This window comes from Mytilus edulis, chromosome 1 (genome assembly GCF_963676685.1).
Source record: "Mytilus edulis chromosome 1, xbMytEdul2.2, whole genome shotgun sequence".
NCBI lineage: Eukaryota > Metazoa > Mollusca > Bivalvia > Mytilida > Mytilidae > Mytilus > Mytilus edulis.
This window is the reverse complement of record NC_092344.1, coordinates 124,665,362-124,687,582: the sequence shown is the minus strand read 5'-3', so window position 1 is coordinate 124,687,582 and position 22,221 is coordinate 124,665,362. Positions and strand designations below refer to the sequence as shown.

Genomic DNA, 22,221 nt, shown 5'->3' with positions numbered 1-22,221 from the left:
GAGGTAGCTTGACTCCAATTGGTCCAACCGACGTGTGTAGGGGTCTAACGTACTATATTGTGGTCTAAGCTGATTTGTTATGCTCATCAGTCCACAGGCACATATGTTCCACTCTACATACCCATGGGTTCCTTAAGGTTATATTTCATGAAAGAAAAATATAAGCACCACCGAAAATGGACTTAGCACCACGGGAGGTGGCTTCCCTCCCATTTTTCCAACAAACTATTATATGGGTTTATAACACTTTTTGTGAGTCCTAGTTGGTTTGTAGGGCTTATTGGTCCACATGCTTTTGTGGTTCAACTTTCAACTCCATATGGTGCTTTAGGATATATAACATCAAATACAGATATAAGCACCATCAAAAACGAAATAAGCACAGCGGGAGTTGGCTGCCCTCCCATTGGTCCAACAAACGGGTAAAAGGGTATAAAAGGGTTAGGGTTAGGGTTAGGGTTAGGGTTAGGATTAGGGTTAGGGTTAGGGTTAGGGTTATAGTAAGGGTTAGGGTAAGGTTTAGGGTTAGGATTAGGGTTAGGGTTAAAGTTACGGTTAGGGTTAGGGTTGGGGTTAAAGTAAGAGTTAGCGTTAGGGTAAGGGTTAGGGTTAGCATTAGGGTAAGGGTTAGGGTTAGGGTTAGGGTTAGGGTTAGAGTTAGGGTTAGGGTTAGGGTTAGGGTTAGGGTGAGGGTCCTAAACCTGTTACTTTAATACATTATTCGTAGAGTATAGATCTGCATTGTTTAATTTTACTTCTCTAGCACTTCATCATAACTCAACATTAGTATGATGCGTTAGGGTTAGGGTTAGCGTTAGGGTTAGGGTTAGCATTAGGGTTAGCGTTAGGGTTAGGGTTAGGGTTAGGGTTAGGGTTAGCGTTAGGGTAAGGGTTAGGGTTAGCATTAGGGTTAGCGTTAGGGTTAGCGTTAGGATTAGGGTTAGGGTTAGGGTTAATGTTAGGGTTAAGGTTATAGTGTTAGGGTTAGGGTTAGAGTTAGGGTTAGGGTTATGTCATGTAACCCTTACCCTAAACCTGTTACTTTAATACATTATTCGTAGAGTATAGATCTGCATCGTTTCATTTTACTTCTCTAGCACTTCATCATAATTCAACATTAGTATGAGGCGTTAGGGTTAGGGTTAGCGTTAGGGTAAGGGTTAAGGTTAGCATTAGGATTAGCGTTAGGGTTAGCGCTAGGGTTAGCGTTAGGGTTAGCGTAAGGATTAGAGTTAGGGTTAGGGTTATGTCATGTAACCCTTACCCTAAACCTGTTACTTTAATACATTATTCGTAGATTATAGATCTGCATCGTTTAATTTTACTTCTCTAGCACTTCATCGTAACTCAACATTAGTATGAGGCTGACATAACTTCGTGAAAATTATATATAAATAGCCATAGTCTACTAGGCACTGATCTCACTGCATAAATCCTTTACTGGATGTGTAAGATCCTGTAGTAGCAAAGTGTAGCGCAATATATTTCAAGTCTTAAGATGACTGAGATGTAAAGTTGTGCGCTAGAAATTTGAAGTCGTACATCTTTACGTATAGTCATGTTTCAATTCGGATGTTAAGCAAAACCAGATTGAATTAAACGATTAGCCAAATTTATCTTAATCTTGCAGTGCAACTGCATAGTTGTCTTTTGAAGAAGTACTGTCTTTGGGCTTGAGATGTAAAGAATAAAACCTAATGATACAAAGAAATACACAACCTCTGACTGTGATTGGATATTCAATGCAAGACATATTTTCCTTTTATATTAACTTTTCTATTATTAAAAGTTGTCTTTCTCGGATGTAAGATGTAACATATCTGCTCTTTTGCATTGTTTTTAATTCTGTCGATAATATTCACATCTACAGTGCTGAATTCGCAAGACATTATAAACTAGAACTTTACTTTTTGTTCTCTATGTCTGAGACAAACCACCGGTGTCCTAAGCATTAGGCTCAAATGCTATGTGAATGGTATTATAGGCGGATCCAGGGGTCTTGGGGGGGGGGGGGGGCTTTCGTGTGAAAAAATTGGTTGATTATATATTGAGTCACTGAAGCATGACTGGAGCCTCCCTTTAATCAATCAGTGTCCCCTCCTCATGACAAGATCCTATCTTAAGATACAAAATCCAGAATTAAAGTCGAATATGCCAAGTCTACCGCAAAAAGTAAAAGGTCTAGTGTGGTAGATCTGAATATGTAGCTTCTTTTACTGGACATAACATACTAAGCGCTATAGACCTTACATTTCGTGTGTTAATCTTCATATGTACAGCGCATAACTTTATGTCTACAGAGCTAAACTATACATTTTCAGTTACAGATTTTTTCTCATTTATCTCGTCTGTACCACCATCGCTTGATTTTTATATCGCTAGTTTTAATATCTTCAATGCTGGAATTTCCATCTATGGCGCACAGATTAGGACTTTATTACTCCCTGATATGTCTTGAAATTGAAAGCTTTTTGCAAAAGTTTTATTAACTTCCATTAAGGTTTTGAACTAAGTTATTGATCTCTACACTTTATTTAAATGCAAAAATCAAAAGCCCTTTTAGCAGTAAATACCAAATGCGTTTTAAAAAACCTTTGTAAATTTTGAAGAAGAATGTATCCAAGTCATGAACAAAATGCTATGCAGGTTAGAGTTACTGAATCTTAAAGAATACAAATAAAAACATGGTTCATCTTATTGTTAGTTGCAAAACCTTTGAAAAGGGGAACAGTTTGGCATCCAACGAATATAGATAAAAGACTACCTATTCAGCAATACTTTACAAAACACCAAAATCACAAAAACGATAGACCAACCAAATACTGTTGGTTATATCAGTAGCTCTTAAAAGGTAGTCATATCTTGGTCCACTAGTGGTATCCATCGTGACGCTCATGGCGATTACAAATCTGGTGATAAGTCGATTTTTCAGTCAAGGAAAATAGAAAAGGAATATGGCTTTCCCAATTTGGAATTCACCCGTGGTCATCTGTCTGGCAGATATTCTAAAACGGCAACCCAAATCATATCAGCTTCCGTAAACCTTTTATCAGGGGCTTACTTGAAATATACCAATTGAAATATCTGATCTCTGATTCCAAATATTCCTTGTAAGCAACAGCATCTTGCAAAGTAATCATGTTCGTGTATGGAAACGATGAAATATCTTATCAACTGGAATAAGTCCATTTGATGGTCCTGTCAAGACGTTATTACATAGAAATGGAAAGCTCAAGATAGGAAAGCTGAAATCATTTTTTTTGTCTTTATGTTTAGTGCAAAGCCACCCTAATTGGTAGTTGCTAAATGAAAGTCATTTTTTTACATAAATAATGCCGTCAGTTTTCTCGTTTGAAATGTTTTACATTGTCTTTTCGGGGCCTTTTATAGCTGACTATGTGGTATGGGTGTTGCTCATTGTTGAAGGCCGTACGGTGACCTATAGTTGTTAATGTTTGTGTCATTTTGGTCTTTTTTGGACAGTTGTCTCATTGGCAATCATTCCACATCTTCTTTTTTATATTGGCTGTACTGATGGTATCCTTTATTTCAAAATCGGAAGGGAGGACTGGTATCAACATTGTCACCAAACGTAATTATTAAATAGAACATCCTTTCCATTTGGAAAGGGGAAGTACAAAGGTTAGTCTAGCTTTTAAGATATCTTCTTAACAAGCTCCAATATCATGAAGGTCTTATTTCAAAGAAGAAACGATGGACTAAAAGAGGCTTTTAAAAGGATATTAATTGTCTGTTGAAAAACATAGTCCTTCAAACCTAAAAAGTGGGTAAAAAAATTCTCCTTTAAAGACAATCACTCCTTAAAGGGCGACAGTCTACTAACTATGTACTCAAAATTTGAGTTTTTTGTAGATCTCAGATATAGGAAGATGTGGTATGAGTGCCAAATGAGACAACTCTCCCTCCAATTAACAATTTATAAAAGTAAACCATTAAGATTTTAATTTTCTATTTATTACAATTCTTATCATTTGAAAGCAAACATGTATACAAAAAACAAAGAAGTTAAAAATCGTCATTTAAGGGCAATTACTCCAACAAGGAGTAACTTTGGTTAATTTTTTCCATTTTGTCTTAATTGTAGATGTTGCATTGTTGATCATTTTTAAAGTTTCTATCTATCTAATATAGTTTTCAAGATAATAGCTACAATGTAAAAAAAAATTGGAAAGTATCCATAGGACACAGTTAAAGCCCCTGCTTGCATAAAATGTTATAAACGAACATACATCGACAAGAACAGTAAAAGTAATGTTTATGTTTGAAATCATAAAATTCAAATAAAAGTAAGATGCGTTCTGCCAAACCGACACATACTAGTAGATCTTATTATCATTTCATACTTAACACATAATTACTATAGTATCTTACTAAACAATAATTAAAAAGAAGATGAACTCCTTCTTACAGAAATGTTTCCCTCTTGTGCAGGCTTAATACCAAATATAATTGTCCTTTTACTCATGATAATTGACAAAATCAGGTGATAGAAACACTGAGATCAATGACACCAGACACAAGACAGACATCTAAATATAATTTATCAAACTCTTCTACCATCTGAAATGAAAAAAGTTGAGATCAGCATCCCCATGTCTTGCATTCTGGGACATATGATTTATATTCTATTGATATAACTTTCTATAAATCTAATATCTATGAACCTTTTTATTTGCATACAAAATTCTAAGAAGTATCAGTAGGTAGGAGATACATCAATTTTAAATGTAATAAGTTTTTCAAATTATCATCTTTTCAAATACAAAAAACAATTGTGTTCATTTGTAAATGTTTGAAAAAGTAACATGTCAACTTAAATGATGTTTCAAATTCAAATAAATCATTTATTACCACAGATCTAAAATGCAGAATTTCTGAATTCGTCAATTCTGAATTCTTTCACCATTAAGGTTGATATAAAAAAATAAGCCATTACTATGTAATTGAGGGGCGTGCAAAAGAAACAATTAATTTTAATACATATTGATACAGATCATCTCTTAATTCAAAATACTACAGGATTGTTTGACAACCTTGAATATAAATAAAGATAATGTAATCAGCATAAAATTCCACCTTGATTACATATACACCAAACATATTCTGATAAATAAAAAAATATTAAAGGGACACAACTCCTGAAAATAACATATATTTAATTTAAAAGTAATACTCTTAAAAGTAAGGGACAGTTTGCATCAGCAGATATAAGTTATCATCAATTGTTAGGAACATTAATCTTTATTAAGGGACAAATCTATCCGTCAGTGAGAATACTAAAATGAGCCACTTTAATTTACTATTTCAGATAAATAATCTAGAAGTAGAGTTATCTCCCTTAGTCATTTGATTTTGAAATAAGAACTAATTTAAGTAAAAAAGTCATATTATTTGTTTTTACAAAGTATCTTGAATTTCTGCAACATAAATTTCTCTAATACAGAGTTAAATTGTCTGTCTTAAAAAATCTTTAAAATTCATAAAAAAAGAGAGAGGAAGACTTTTAAATCTTTGCACAGTAGATTTCCTTTATGTTATCCTTGAGATAAAAGCTTAAGGTTGAACTCCAATCATAAAGCTGTAAACAAAGAAGAAACAAATATTGACACATGTTTTCAACTTTAAAAATTTAGAATTCTATGAGTTGGAAAACAAATAGTCTTGCATAAAGTTAGATTAATAAGGGGAGATAATTCAAGCCTTGAAAAACTTTAATCTAACAAATTTACTTTTACAATACATCTTCAAGTATATAAAAATAGTAAGACTGATATTTTACGAAACTTTCTTGAACCATATTTTTTAAGTGTATTTTTTGTTATGTGTGTTTTAGATTGAATTTTTTTTTCACATCTATTGTTTTTTAACAATAAAATCTTTTCTTTTAATTTCCTTCAGATGGAGTTGCCTTGTCTTCTCTTTCTTGACAGTTGGTCAGCTTGGGTGTAAATAAGTTGATTTCTCTTCATTCTTTGATTCACTGAAAAAGTAAAGCCTTAATCTATTAAAATAATAACTTGAAATTCAAATACATGTTTGCTACTGACAATTGTTTAATTGCTACATAATCAAGCAAGATAGAACGAAATAAATTGTCTGAATCAGTAAAATCAGCTTCGTATCAGATTGTACATGTAATTGCCTATGAGACAACTCTTTACAAGAGACCAAATAATACAGAATTTAACAACTACAGGTCATCTGCCACTTTTGTAATATCATAGAATAATTGTCTACTTGAAACTTATATTTATCCAATTGCATATACTTATTGTTTACTTTAATGTGTGATAATTTATGTAGATTATGTGCAATGTAATTTATCAAAATATGTAAAAATGAATGAATAAATTATTAATTAATAAAAAGTGTGTATACATTGATTTCGTTTACATGTTTACATTTGTATACACTATTAATACTTAAGACGTGCATATTATCCTACCATAAAAAGTTGACTGTAGGCAAAAGCTGTGAAATGACCAAAATAATTTCATTCTTTAGCTGTTATACATCTGATATCTGAACACTTTTGATGTCAATTTGGATAATCTGCGGAAAGAAAAACAAGACTTAAATATCTAGTTAGACACACAATTTCATAAAAATGATGTACAATTAAGAATCAATAATTTAGCATATGATTTTAAATATCACACCATAATGTACATGTCATGTTATTTATGATTTTCTATATGTGACTGTTCCAAGTCAGCAGTTTGTTATCATTGCTGAATATCATATTTGTTTTTGTTTTCTTCTTTTTTACAAAGCTACTTTATGTTTAAGGTGCTGATTTCATACTATTTCATGTGCTCCTGTAGAGGGTTTTTGCCTTGAGGACAGGAAGAGCAATGGAGAATTATCATAAGAAATACAATTTTTCTGACTTTTAAATCTCCTCACAACATTTGTTTGCATTTACACAGCTTTAAGGATACAGACCTGTCAGTAACATTTTGTGCATACATGTAGACCAAATGGCCCTATAAAGCAAAATCAAGTTTTTCTTTAATGAAATATATCATAAAACTCCTGGACTCGTAGATTGGACACATACAGTGGGCCATATAAATCATGATAGACCTCTCAAAGTGCTTTTTTACATCCCTATACCTGTTTATTGGATCAAGGGGGTGGAAGCAATCATTCGTGGTGCTAAGTTCATTTTTGGTGGTGCTAATTATATTTCTTAAATGAAATATACCACAACAGACCTCTGGACTAGAAGATCGCCCCACATGTGCTTTTCAAACTTTCTTGGACCCAAAGAATGTGTAAGACCCCTAAATCTGTCTGTTGGGGCAACGAGAGGAAAGCTACCTCCCATGGTGCTTAGTTTTTTTTTTCTTGGTGCTTATATTTTTCTTTAATGAAATATACCCTATGAGAACCCTTAACTTAAAGATTAGACCACAGTTTTATGCTGACCAATGAGCCTTACAAACCAACTTAGTACCCCTAAGAGTATTTAGACCCCTATACCCATCTGTTGGACCAAATGGAGGAAAATAACCTCCTGTGGTGCTACATTTCTTTTTGGTGGTGCTTATATTTTTCTTCAGTGAAATATAACCAGAGACCCCTAGACTAATGTAGATTGGACCACAGTTGATTTTGGACCAACAGGCCTTACAAAGCAAATGAGAACGCCATAGACTATTTTTAGACCCACTACCAATCCTTTGGACTATTGGGAGGGAAGCTACCTCTCCAGATGTGCAGTTTTTTTTGGTGGTGTTTATATTTTCATCAAATAAAATATAATATAAAAGACCTCTTGACTTGAAGAGTGGATCAAAGTTGTCTGTGGACCAATGAGCCTTACAAACCAACTTAGAACACCAAACAGCATTAAAAATTATTTTACCTGTTTGCTGAACCAATGGATGGCAAACCACCTCCTGTGGTGCTAAGTCCATTTTCCGTGGTGCTTATATTTTTCTTAAATGATATGTACATCAAAAGACCCCAGGACTTGTGTAGTTTGGATCGTATGTGCCTGTGGACAAATGAGCTAAACAAACCATCTAAGACCCAAATAGAGTGCTTTAGACCCCTATACATGTCAGTTGGACCAATTGCAGGAAAGCTACCTCCTGTGGTGCTAAGTCCATTTTCCGTGGTGCTTATACTTTTCTTAATGATATGTACATCAAAAGACCCCAGGACTTGTGTAGATTTTACCATATGTGCCTGTGGACTAATGAGCATAACAAACCATCTACGACCCCAATATAGTGCTTTAGACCCCTATGCATGTCAGTTGGACCAATTGGAGGGAAGCTACCTCATGTGGTGCTAAGTTTTTTTTTCTGTGGTGCTTATATTTTTCTTAAATGATATACATTTGTACACCAACAGACCCTAGGACTTTTGTAGATTTTACCATATGTGCCTGTGGACTAATGAGCATAACAAACCAACTTAGACCCTAATAGAGTGCTTTAGACCCCTATACACGTCAGTTGGACCAATTGGAAGAAAGCTACCTCCCGTGGTGCTAAGTTTTTTTCTGTGGTGCTTATATTCTTCTTAATGATATATACACCAACAGACCTTAGGACTTGTGTAGATTTTACCATATGTGCCTGTGGACGTATGAGCATAACAAACCATCTTAGAACCCAATAGAGTGCTTTGGACCCCTATACACTTCAGTTGGACCAATTGGAGGGAAGCTACCTCCCTTGGTGCTAAGTTTTTTTTTCTGTGGTGCTTATATTTTTCTTAAATGATATACATTTGTACACCAACAGACCCTAGGACTTTTGTAGATTTTACCATATGTGCCTGTGGACTAATGAGCATAACAAACCTACTTAGACCCCAATAGAGTGCTTTAGACCCCTATACACGTCAGTTGGACCAATTGGAGGGAAGCTACCTCCCGTGGTGCTAAGTTTTTTTTCTGTGGTGCTTATATTTTTCTTAAATGATATATACACCAACAGACCCTAGGACTTTTGTAGATTTTACCATATGTGCCTGTGGACTAATGAGCATAACAAACCAACTTAGACCCAAATAGAGTGCTTTAGACCCCTATACACGTCAATTGGACCAATTGGAAGAAAGCTACCTCCCGTGGTGCTAAGTTTTTTTTTCTGTGGTGCTTATATTTTTCTTAAATGATATATACACCAACAGACCTTAGGACTCGTGTAGATTTTATCATATGTGCCTGTGGACGTATGAGCATAACAAACCATCTAAGACCCCAATAGAGTGCTTTAGACCCCTATGCATGTCAGTTGGACCAATTGGAGGGAAGCTACTTCCCGTGGTGCTAAGTTTTTTTTTCTGTGGTGCTTATATTTTTCTTAAATGATATATACACCAACAGACCCTAGGACTTGTGTAGATTTTACCATATGTGCTTGTGGACCAATGAGCATAAAAAACCAACTTAGACCCCAATAAAGTGCTTTGGACTCCTATGCACTTCAGTTGGACCAATTGGAGGGAAGCTACCTGCCGTGGTTCTAAGTTTTTTTTCTGTGGTGCTTATATTTTTCTTAATGATATATACACCAACAGACCCCAGTACTTGTGAAGATTGGACCATTTGTGGCTGTGGACTAATGAGCATAACAAACCATCTACGACCCCAATATAGTGCTTTAGACCCCTATGCATGTCAGTTGGACCAATTGGAGGGAAGCTACCTCATGTGGTGCTAAGTTTTTTTTTCTGTGGTGCTTATATTTTTCTTAAATGATATACATTTGTACACCAACAGACCCTAGGACTTTTGTAGATTTTACCATATGTGCCTGTGGACTAATGAGCATAACAAACCAACTTAGACCCTAATAGAGTGCTTTAGACCCCTATACACGTCAGTTGGACCAATTGGAAGAAAGCTACCTCCCGTGGTGCTAAGTTTTTTTCTGTGGTGCTTATATTCTTCTTAATGATATATACACCAACAGACCTTAGGACTTGTGTAGATTTTACCATATGTGCCTGTGGACGTATGAGCATAACAAACCATCTTAGAACCCAATAGAGTGCTTTGGACCCCTATACACTTCAGTTGGACCAATTGGAGGGAAGCTACCTCCCTTGGTGCTAAGTTTTTTTTTCTGTGGTGCTTATATTTTTCTTAAATGATATACATTTGTACACCAACAGACCCTAGGACTTTTGTAGATTTTACCATATGTGCCTGTGGACTAATGAGCATAACAAACCTACTTAGACCCCAATAGAGTGCTTTAGACCCCTATACACGTCAGTTGGACCAATTGGAGGGAAGCTACCTCCCGTGGTGCTAAGTTTTTTTTCTGTGGTGCTTATATTTTTCTTAAATGATATACATTTGTACACCAACAGACCCTAGGACTTTTGTAGATTTTACCATATGTGCCTGTGGACTAATGAGCATAACAAACCAACTTAGACCCTAATAGAGTGCTTTAGACCCCTATACACGTCAGTTGGACCAATTGGAAGAAAGCTACCTCCCGTGGTGCTAAGTTTTTTTCTGTGGTGCTTATATTCTTCTTAATGATATATACACCAACAGACCTTAGGACTTGTGTAGATTTTACCATATGTGCCTGTGGACGTATGAGCATAACAAACCATCTTAGAACCCAATAGAGTGCTTTGGACCCCTATACACTTCAGTTGGACCAATTGGAGGGAAGCTACCTCCCTTGGTGCTAAGTTTTTTTTTCTGTGGTGCTTATATTTTTCTTAAATGATATACATTTGTACACCAACAGACCCTAGGACTTTTGTAGATTTTACCATATGTGCCTGTGGACTAATGAGCATAACAAACCTACTTAGACCCCAATAGAGTGCTTTAGACCCCTATACACGTCAGTTGGACCAATTGGAGGGAAGCTACCTCCCGTGGTGCTAAGTTTTTTTTCTGTGGTGCTTATATTTTTCTTAAATGATATATACACCAACAGACCCTAGGACTTTTGTAGATTTTACCATATGTGCCTGTGGACTAATGAGCATAACAAACCAACTTAGACCCAAATAGAGTGCTTTAGACCCCTATACACGTCAATTGGACCAATTGGAAGAAAGCTACCTCCCGTGGTGCTAAGTTTTTTTTTCTGTGGTGCTTATATTTTTCTTAAATGATATATACACCAACAGACCTTAGGACTCGTGTAGATTTTATCATATGTGCCTGTGGACGTATGAGCATAACAAACCATCTAAGACCCCAATAGAGTGCTTTAGACCCCTATGCATGTCAGTTGGACCAATTGGAGGGAAGCTACTTCCCGTGGTGCTAAGTTTTTTTTTCTGTGGTGCTTATATTTTTCTTAAATGATATATACACCAACAGACCCTAGGACTTGTGTAGATTTTACCATATGTGCTTGTGGACCAATGAGCATAAAAAACCAACTTAGACCCCAATAAAGTGCTTTGGACTCCTATGCACTTCAGTTGGACCAATTGGAGGGAAGCTACCTGCCGTGGTTCTAAGTTTTTTTTCTGTGGTGCTTATATTTTTCTTAATGATATATACACCAACAGACCCCAGTACTTGTGAAGATTGGACCATTTGTGGCTGTGGACTAATGAGCATAACAAACCATCTACGACCCCAATATAGTGCTTTAGACCCCTATGCATGTCAGTTGGACCAATTGGAGGGAAGCTACCTCATGTGGTGCTAAGTTTTTTTTTCTGTGGTGCTTATATTTTTCTTAAATGATATACATTTGTACACCAACAGACCCTAGGACTTTTGTAGATTTTACCATATGTGCCTGTGGACTAATGAGCATAACAAACCAACTTAGACCCTAATAGAGTGCTTTAGACCCCTATACACGTCAGTTGGACCAATTGGAAGAAAGCTACCTCCCGTGGTGCTAAGTTTTTTTCTGTGGTGCTTATATTCTTCTTAATGATATATACACCAACAGACCTTAGGACTTGTGTAGATTTTACCATATGTGCCTGTGGACGTATGAGCATAACAAACCATCTTAGAACCCAATAGAGTGCTTTGGACCCCTATACACTTCAGTTGGACCAATTGGAGGGAAGCTACCTCCCTTGGTGCTAAGTTTTTTTTTCTGTGGTGCTTATATTTTTCTTAAATGATATACATTTGTACACCAACAGACCCTAGGACTTTTGTAGATTTTACCATATGTGCCTGTGGACTAATGAGCATAACAAACCTACTTAGACCCCAATAGAGTGCTTTAGACCCCTATACACGTCAGTTGGACCAATTGGAGGGAAGCTACCTCCCGTGGTGCTAAGTTTTTTTTCTGTGGTGCTTATATTTTTCTTAAATGATATACATTTGTACACCAACAGACCCTAGGACTTTTGTAGATTTTACCATATGTGCCTGTGGACTAATGAGCATAACAAACCAACTTAGACCCTAATAGAGTGCTTTAGACCCCTATACACGTCAGTTGGACCAATTGGAAGAAAGCTACCTCCCGTGGTGCTAAGTTTTTTTCTGTGGTGCTTATATTCTTCTTAATGATATATACACCAACAGACCTTAGGACTTGTGTAGATTTTACCATATGTGCCTGTGGACGTATGAGCATAACAAACCATCTTAGAACCCAATAGAGTGCTTTGGACCCCTATACACTTCAGTTGGACCAATTGGAGGGAAGCTACCTCCCTTGGTGCTAAGTTTTTTTTTCTGTGGTGCTTATATTTTTCTTAAATGATATACATTTGTACACCAACAGACCCTAGGACTTTTGTAGATTTTACCATATGTGCCTGTGGACTAATGAGCATAACAAACCTACTTAGACCCCAATAGAGTGCTTTAGACCCCTATACACGTCAGTTGGACCAATTGGAGGGAAGCTACCTCCCGTGGTGCTAAGTTTTTTTTCTGTGGTGCTTATATTTTTCTTAAATGATATATACACCAACAGACCCTAGGACTTTTGTAGATTTTACCATATGTGCCTGTGGACTAATGAGCATAACAAACCAACTTAGACCCAAATAGAGTGCTTTAGACCCCTATACACGTCAATTGGACCAATTGGAAGAAAGCTACCTCCCGTGGTGCTAAGTTTTTTTTTCTGTGGTGCTTATATTTTTCTTAAATGATATATACACCAACAGACCTTAGGACTCGTGTAGATTTTATCATATGTGCCTGTGGACGTATGAGCATAACAAACCATCTAAGACCCCAATAGAGTGCTTTAGACCCCTATGCATGTCAGTTGGACCAATTGGAGGGAAGCTACTTCCCGTGGTGCTAAGTTTTTTTTTCTGTGGTGCTTATATTTTTCTTAAATGATATATACACCAACAGACCCTAGGACTTGTGTAGATTTTACCATATGTGCTTGTGGACCAATGAGCATAAAAAACCAACTTAGACCCCAATAAAGTGCTTTGGACTCCTATGCACTTCAGTTGGACCAATTGGAGGGAAGCTACCTGCCGTGGTTCTAAGTTTTTTTTCTGTGGTGCTTATATTTTTCTTAATGATATATACACCAACAGACCCCAGTACTTGTGAAGATTGGACCATTTGTGGCTGTGGACTAATGAGCATAACAAACCATCTACGACCCCAATATAGTGCTTTAGACCCCTATGCATGTCAGTTGGACCAATTGGAGGGAAGCTACCTCATGTGGTGCTAAGTTTTTTTTTCTGTGGTGCTTATATTTTTCTTAAATGATATACATTTGTACACCAACAGACCCTAGGACTTTTGTAGATTTTACCATATGTGCCTGTGGACTAATGAGCATAACAAACCAACTTAGACCCTAATAGAGTGCTTTAGACCCCTATACACGTCAGTTGGACCAATTGGAAGAAAGCTACCTCCCGTGGTGCTAAGTTTTTTTCTGTGGTGCTTATATTCTTCTTAATGATATATACACCAACAGACCTTAGGACTTGTGTAGATTTTACCATATGTGCCTGTGGACGTATGAGCATAACAAACCATCTTAGAACCCAATAGAGTGCTTTGGACCCCTATACACTTCAGTTGGACCAATTGGAGGGAAGCTACCTCCCTTGGTGCTAAGTTTTTTTTTCTGTGGTGCTTATATTTTTCTTAAATGATATACATTTGTACACCAACAGACCCTAGGACTTTTGTAGATTTTACCATATGTGCCTGTGGACTAATGAGCATAACAAACCTACTTAGACCCCAATAGAGTGCTTTAGACCCTATACACGTCAGTTGGACCAATTGGAGGGAAGCTACCTCCCGTGGTGCTAAGTTTTTTTTCTGTGGTGCTTATATTTTTCTTAAATGATATATACACCAACAGACCCTAGGACTTTTGTAGATTTTACCATATGTGCCTGTGGACTAATGAGCATAACAAACCAACTTAGACCCAAATAGAGTGCTTTAGACCCCTATACACGTCAGTTGGACCAATTGGAAGAAAGCTACCTCCCGTGGTGCTAAGTTTTTTTTTCTGTGGTGCTTATATTTTTCTTAAATGATATATACACCAACAGACCTTAGGACTCGTGTAGATTTTATCATATGTGCCTGTGGACGTATGAGCATAACAAACCATCTAAGACCCCAATAGAGTGCTTTAGACCCCTATGCATGTCAGTTGGACCAATTGGAGGGAAGCTACTTCCCGTGGTGCTAAGTTTTTTTTTCTGTGGTGCTTATATTTTTCTTAAATGATATATACACCAACAGACCCTAGGACTTGTGTAGATTTTACCATATGTGCTTGTGGACCAATGAGCATAAAAAACCAACTTAGACCCCAATAAAGTGCTTTGGACTCCTATGCACTTCAGTTGGACCAATTGGAGGGAAGCTACCTCCCGTGGTTCTAAGTTTTTTTTCTGTGGTGCTTATATTTTTCTTAATGATATATACACCAACAGACCCCAGTACTTGTGAAGATTGGACCATTTGTGGCTGTGGACTAATGAGCATAACAAACCATCTACGACCCCAATATAGTGCTTTAGACCCCTATGCATGTCAGTTGGACCAATTGGAGGGAAGCTACCTCATGTGGTGCTAATTTTTTTTTCTGTGGTGCTTATATTTTTCTTAAATGATATACATTTGTACACCAACAGACCCTAGGACTTTTGTAGATTTTACCATATGTGCCTGTGGACTAATGAGCATAACAAACCAACTTAGACCCTAATAGAGTGCTTTAGACCCCTATACACGTCAGTTGGACCAATTGGAAGAAAGCTACCTCCCGTGGTGCTAAGTTTTTTTCTGTGGTGCTTATATTCTTCTTAATGATATATACACCAACAGACCTTAGGACTTGTGTAGATTTTACCATATGTGCCTGTGGACGTATGAGCATAACAAACCATCTTAGAACCCAATAGAGTGCTTTGGACCCCTATACACTTCAGTTGGACCAATTGGAGGGAAGCTACCTCCCTTGGTGCTAAGTTTTTTTTTCTGTGGTGCTTATATTTTTCTTAAATGATATACATTTGTACACCAACAGACCCTAGGACTTTTGTAGATTTTACCATATGTGCCTGTGGACTAATGAGCATAACAAACCTACTTAGACCCCAATAGAGTGCGTTAGACCCCTATACACGTCAGTTGGACCAATTGGAGGGAAGCTACCTCCCGTGGTGCTAAGTTTTTTTTCTGTGGTGCTTATATTTTTCTTAAATGATATATACACCAACAGACCCTAGGACTTTTGTAGATTTTACCGTATGTGCCTGTGGACTAATGAGCATAACAAACCAACTTAGACCCAAATAGAGTGCTTTAGACCCCTATACACGTCAGTTGGACCAATTGGAAGAAAGCTACCTCCCGTGGTGCTAAGTTTTTTTTTCTGTGGTGCTTATATTTTTCTTAAATGATATATACACCAACAGACCTTAGGACTCGTGTAGATTTTATCATATGTGCCTGTGGACGTATGAGCATAACAAACCATCTAAGACCCCAATAGAGTGCTTTAGACCCCTATGCATGTCAGTTGGACCAATTGGAGGGAAGCTACTTCCCGTGGTGCTAAGTTTTTTTTTCTGTGGTGCTTATATTTTTCTTAAATTATATATACACCAACAGACCCTAGGACTTGTGTAGATTTTACCATATGTGCTTGTGGACCAATGAGCATAAAAAACCAACTTAGACCCCAATAAAGTGCTTTGGACTCCTATGCACTTCAGTTGGACCAATTGGAGGGAAGCTACCTCCCGTGGTTCTAAGTTTTTTTTCTGTGGTGCTTATATTTTTCTTAATGATATATACACCAACAGACCCCAGTACTTGTGAAGATTGGACCATTTGTGGCTGTGGACTTATGAGCATAACAAACAATCTTAGACCCCAAAAGAGTTTTGTAGACCCCATCTTCCTGTTTATTGGACATTGTTGTGGAATTTAAGCTATCATCTGTAGTGGTAAGGTTTTTTTTGGTGCTGATATGATTTTTTAAATGATATACCAGAATTGGCCTCTGGAATGGACAACACCAGTTTGGACCCGAAGCTCTGGATGTAAGACCTTAAGACAGACAGAAGCTTCCTGAGTTCCTCCTCTGGTGCTTACATCATTTTTTGGTGGTGCTTTAAATTCAACACTATTTTCAATGAAAAAACATTCCGGTAGATTTTTAAATTGGACAAGATATCCCGTCGGGGACTTTGTAATAATTATCTGAACCTAAACAGTTAATTAGACAACCATACATGCCTATAAAATGTGTAGTTCAATGTGGACTAAGCAAACCGGATGTTTTGATTTAGTTGACCATGCGCAGCTATTACTACGAGTTTTCGATCCGAAACAATCTGTAATCTGTAATCTGTAAACGAATTTCTGCCAATCAAGGCACACCTCCGTATAGAGGAAAGTAGTTCCGTCAATGAAATTCCTCCACCAATATGTGTACACAGGTAAATTCACAGTTCACAATAGTCATACACAAGTTTATCTTATTTAACATACATGTTTACGCCACGACAGTGTTAAAAATATTTCAAATGCAATTAAAATGGTAAAAACTAATTTTTAAAATAAGTTAAAAATAAGTTACAATAGAGACAATAAGTACAATTATATATATACAATTTTTTTTTAACACTGTTAAAAAGAAAAAAATAGGAAAGTTTACAAGTGCAATCCGTAAAAAATTTAATAGACTTTAAAACTACTAAAAGAGGGAGATCCATGTGTACCCCGACATGTATATATTACAGCTAAAATGATTTCACAGTTCTTCATTTTCTGTTTGCTTTTGTATCAATTTTTGTCAACACATCATAGCGCTTGGAATGAAGTGTATATAACAGTTGGCGACATAGCGGTACCAAGTAATTACCGACTCTATCTTCAACATCCTTGCACATCTTCTTTGGTAGGTAGTGATAAGGATTAATGATTAATGTTATTAAATCAATAGGAGTTTGCAGGCTCTCTCTTGCTAAGACCAGACTACCTTCGTGTAGAATTTTGACGATAAGGGATGACCTTATTTGTGAAGTTGTTTCACACAACAAGATAAAATGTTCAATTGTTTCGTCAGCTTTATTACAGAGTCTACACATCGGATTTGTTGCATAGTTTGAATATTCCGCTTTATTAGATTGTAGTATGTAGGTTCCCGTAGCAAATTTAGTGCAGATTGACAGTTTCTTGATCTCCGTTATATTTGCACTTGTTGTTTTAAGTAAAGGATGAATTCTGCCAATGTCATATTCACAATTAAGATATTTTAGAGTTGAGTACCCCTTCATTTTGGTCTTTATGTCACCCTCCCAGTACTTGTGAATCTTTTTGGTTATGAATCTCTTCCATTCAATCTTTGTTAATGGCTTATCAAGATACTGTTCTATCTCTATGATGTCATATTTGCCACATATCTTTTTTAGATCAATAAACCAGCTATTGCTTGAGTAGGTTTTAATTTGAAGTTGTCGTTCAGCTATTCTCCATTCAAAGGACGATCTTTCAGATCTGGTTATATTCCCAAATAGTGTAATAATTTTAATATGGATCTCTGCTTCAAGTGGGAGCAAACCTGATAACATATAGACAGCCGGGTCAGCCACATTTAGTTTGAGAGATAAAATCTGTTTAATCCACCTTTTATGTTGCTGTTGTATAAGATCTAAATTTTTGCCTGTTGGTATCAAGACTTCTAGGCCGTAGGTCAAAACTGGCAAGATGTATGTTCTAAATAAGGAGACTACTGTTTCCGGGTCTAATCCATTTTCCCCATGTAATCCAGCACCCATAAGACTGTACATAGATCTTCTGGCCTTTTTTATATTTTCAGTGATGGTTGCATTAGTAGAATCTTTTTGAGATTTTTTTATTCCAATATGAGAGGAGTCTTGGACAATGGGCATATCTATATTTTTAAGTTTCCAAAAACCTTGTTCAACATCTAGCATTTTATTACATGTTTTGATTGGCAAGACTACACTTTTTTGAGGCTGTAGTAGATATCCCTCTCTTTGGCTGAAATCAACTGCTAAATTTATCATATTTTGGAGTTCAAAAGGATTGTTGGATATCAAGGCAATATCGTCAGCACAAGTTGGCGCACAACAGTTTATATTTCCAATTTTGGCTCCCAGTCCAGAGTTGCTGAGAATTTGTAGTAGGGGGTTGATATAAACTTTGTAGAGGTCAGCACTAATGGCTCCACCCTGTCTTACACCTTGTTCAATATTAAACAATCGATTTGACATTGTATTGCCCCATTTTACACAGGATGTTGCATTTTCATATAAATTGCTGATCAGTAAAATAGATTGCTGTGAGAATCCAATTTGAAAAAGACGTCGTATCAGGTTTTTATGAACTACAACATCAAAAGCAGATTTTCCATCCAGTAATGCAACATAGGTTGGTAACTTGAGATCTTTATTTTCTCTTTCAAATTCCTCAATGAACAGTTCACAAAGCAATGGAGTGGATTTTGCCGTAAAACCTTTTTGTAGAGGGTTTTGATGTTCCAAAATCTTATTATTTTCCCTTCCTTTAATTATAATCTCTATTATCTTCGAGTAAGTTGGTGTTATAGTGATCCCACGGTAATTTTTAGCATTCTTAATGTCACCTTTGTTTTTGAAAACAGGAAAAAGGGTTCCAATTTTTAGTAAATTTGGTATGTAGCAGTGTTCAAAACTTGTGTTAATTAAAAGTTGAAGATACTCTAAAAGTGTTTTGCTGGCATAAATGAAATTTTCAGCAGTGATTCCATAAAAGTCCATAGCTTTATTTGTATTTAATTTTTTTACAGCATTTTTCAGTTCTTGGATTGAGACTTTTTCATGTGAATAATTTTCCTTACATATTTTTAATATTATTTCTGTTTCAACCTCAACTGCTTCTAAATGATTCTGATCAAAGTTTTGATAGTTAGATTTTTTGGCAAGATCTCCGAAATGTTTTGTCCATCCTTCCAATACACTGTCAGATGTTTGATATGTATCATTTTCAACTATAAGTTCTTCAATAAATCTACCCATTTTCCCCCTCTGTTTTCTAACTAGCTTATAAAATAATGTTGTATCACTGGATTTAGCATCCAAGATTTGTTGTCTAGTATTAATCCTTTCTAGTGCTTGCTCTTTTCTACATAGTGTCCTGAGATCATATGTGGTGATTGTTTTTTCCTTAAGATAGAGGTTATCAGGTTCTTTTGGTCGACCTTGTTGTTTCCAAATATAGAAGGCAGTTTTCTTTCTTTTCACAGCGTGTAAGATTTCGTCATTCATCACTGGAAGTTTCTTCTTTTTCTTACCCTTTTGTTTTCTTGGAGCAATTTTTGAAGTTGTATCTGATAGAATTTTGTTTAATTCATCAAATGCTTGATCTAAATTCAATTTTTCTGAGATAGGTTTGATTTTCTCTAATTTATCATCAATCAAAGTTTTATATTCATTCTTGTCCATCTTATTCCAATTAACTTTGAAGTGTTTTGTATTAGTACGTTCTTTCATCTTCTTAAAGGATATGTCACATTTCAATGACAACATCAGTGGAGTATGGTCAGAGACGTTGCTATTTATTTCTTGTTTTTCAATCTTGATAACATTTTCCTTATAGTGATCTTGAAATAGAATGTAGTCTATTGCAGACATGGCTTGACCACTTGGGTGTATGAAAGTAATTCCACATTCAACTGTTGAAAGTTTATGTTCTGACATAAAATTAGATATGGCTGTTTTTCGTTGAGAATTTGTTGAACTGTATATGTTTTCATTGAGGTCTCCACCTATTATCATTTGATGAGAGTTTTTAAAGGTTTCGAAAATTTCGTGAAGGTGGTCCAGACATTCATTGAGTTCAGTAAAGTGGTTATTAGAGCCCCTACATGGCAGGTAGACAGATATTAATATAGTATTGGGATTACCTCTGACTTCCACACATTGTATTCTTTCATTCCCTAGCTGCATTGGAGTAATTATATCGTCTAATTCACGTTTCCAAAGGATTGCCACTCCTCCGTAACCTCGAGGCAATCTAAAAGCTAGAAATAAATCGAACAAAAAATGACTGAGACCTTGTCTCAACCATAAGACGGGTTACCAGAAAAACGATAATCCAATCAAACGGTGGTGCTTATAGTGGTTTTCATCACGTTTTGATATATATATTATCACTCAATAGTTGGTACATTTCATCAGGTTAAGGTTCATGTGGACCCTATGGCTAAAATGGCCGTATTTTCACCTCAAAATTTTCTCTGAGTACAGGCAAACCTGTGCATCTGGAAAAATTTTAAGGCATAGCATGCCCTAGATAAATATAATTCAAATGCATTGTATGATTTACAAAATTCATAATTTAACTGGATTTTCCCGTACACTTTTTTTCGTCTGTGCAGAAGATGATAAAATTAACAAACAGTTGAGTTTACCCTGATATGGTCCACTCAGGTACACAGTTTAAATAACCAATTATTCTCATGTATCTATTGTCCATCTAATGTCCATGTCAATTAAAAATGCTCACTTTAATTTTTACCTGTGGGGGAGTTCTCAAACCTGTTTCCCAACTTAGTAAATTTTGGCATCTTCTGGAGGAATGAAAAAAAGTGCACGGCAAAATCCTGGTAAGTTTTTATTTTTCTAAAACATAAAACATACTTAAAATTCATTTATCTAGGGCATGCTATGCCTGTAATTTTTTTCAGATGCACAGGTTTGTCTGTACTCAGAGTAAATTTTGAGGTTAAAATACGGCCATTTTAGCCATAGGGTCCACATGAACCTTAAACTAGATACAGACATTCACAACACAAAACTGAACATTAAAAATGATGTTTTAAAAATACAAAAATACAACAATCTGTTTCTGTACATGTTGCATATTGTGATTATGTTTTCCTAGACTGTCACACCCAGGGGGTGATTGAGGTATGGCAATATTCTTGGACACCTCCCATTAAAGTCAGAAGTCCATTTGACTGTGGGAAGAAGGTAACATACTGTTAGTCCAACATCCCATTATTCCCACATTCCATTAATCTGACAGCTCAATGCATCAGGCCATCATAATAGAGGGGGGATAGGACCTTTATTGGGACTCTGGGGTCGTTTTTTTTTAAGCTTGGGAATTTAGTATCAAGGAATTTATTTTTTTCAAAATTGGGACCTCTGGATTTTTTGCTTTTAGGCCTAGGATTTTTGGGATTTCATTTTTTGAAGCCCATGATTGGGGGATCAGTACCCCTCCTACCCTCCCTCATACATGTAATAGTCAAAATAATAATGATGTCTTGGAAGACTTTTAAAATTTTTGCTTTGAGGCAGGCATCAAAGATAAAAAAAAATATAATAGCCTTTCAAGACATCATAATTATTTGGACTACCGTCATCAGTCAGGGGTGGCACTTAAACAAGTGATTTCAAAATTGATTTTGAGTCCACAAAAACAAATGTACGTTATTTTCCTGTAATAAACCTATAGAGTTATATCCCTGACTGTGTTCTGAGAGTTCCTGCAATGTCCTGTGATTTCGTGCATGCCTTCAAAAAAACTTTTATTTTACATAAGATTTTATACTATGAACATGATGAAATATATAGCTGAATATACCACTTTCGAGTTCATCTGTCACTGGCAAAAACTCATCAATTATGTACGCCTTTATGACGTAATTTACCAGATAGAGGTGGGCACCTGTATCCCTGCATTATTAATAATGTTCATCAAGCATCTTAGTGATCATCATTCATTCATTGTTTAGGATAAACTAG

The 22,221-nt window shown here is 36.1% G+C and overlaps 1 protein-coding gene and 1 long non-coding RNA gene across 9 annotated transcripts in view; one reads left to right on the top strand and one right to left on the bottom strand.

The window, feature by feature from the left end:
* Positions 1-22,221, top strand: part of LOC139518866 (probable proline--tRNA ligase, mitochondrial) — a 126,295-nt gene that overhangs the window by 5,934 nt on the left and 98,140 nt on the right. The window contains exon 1 of one of the 3 annotated variants that reach the window (XM_071310523.1): positions 21,305-21,441. The exons of 1 other annotated variant lie outside the window; for it this stretch is intronic. The gene's annotated coding sequence lies outside the window, so the exon portion shown is untranslated. Of the gene's footprint in view, positions 1-21,304; positions 21,442-22,221 lie in introns of those variants that run through there. One more of the 3 variants, XM_071310532.1, reaches the window with a different exon arrangement.
* LOC139518918 (uncharacterized) lies at positions 3,954-20,619 on the bottom strand. Of its 6 annotated transcripts, none has more exons than XR_011663486.1 (3): positions 20,549-20,619; positions 6,467-6,573; positions 3,954-6,001 (listed from the first exon to the last, which is right to left on the bottom strand). It is a non-coding gene; the product is annotated as an uncharacterized lncRNA (long non-coding RNA). The 6 variants fall into 6 exon arrangements; XR_011663484.1 differs by lacking the exon at positions 20,549-20,619 and adding an exon at positions 20,373-20,493; XR_011663479.1 differs by lacking the exon at positions 20,549-20,619 and adding an exon at positions 16,700-16,793.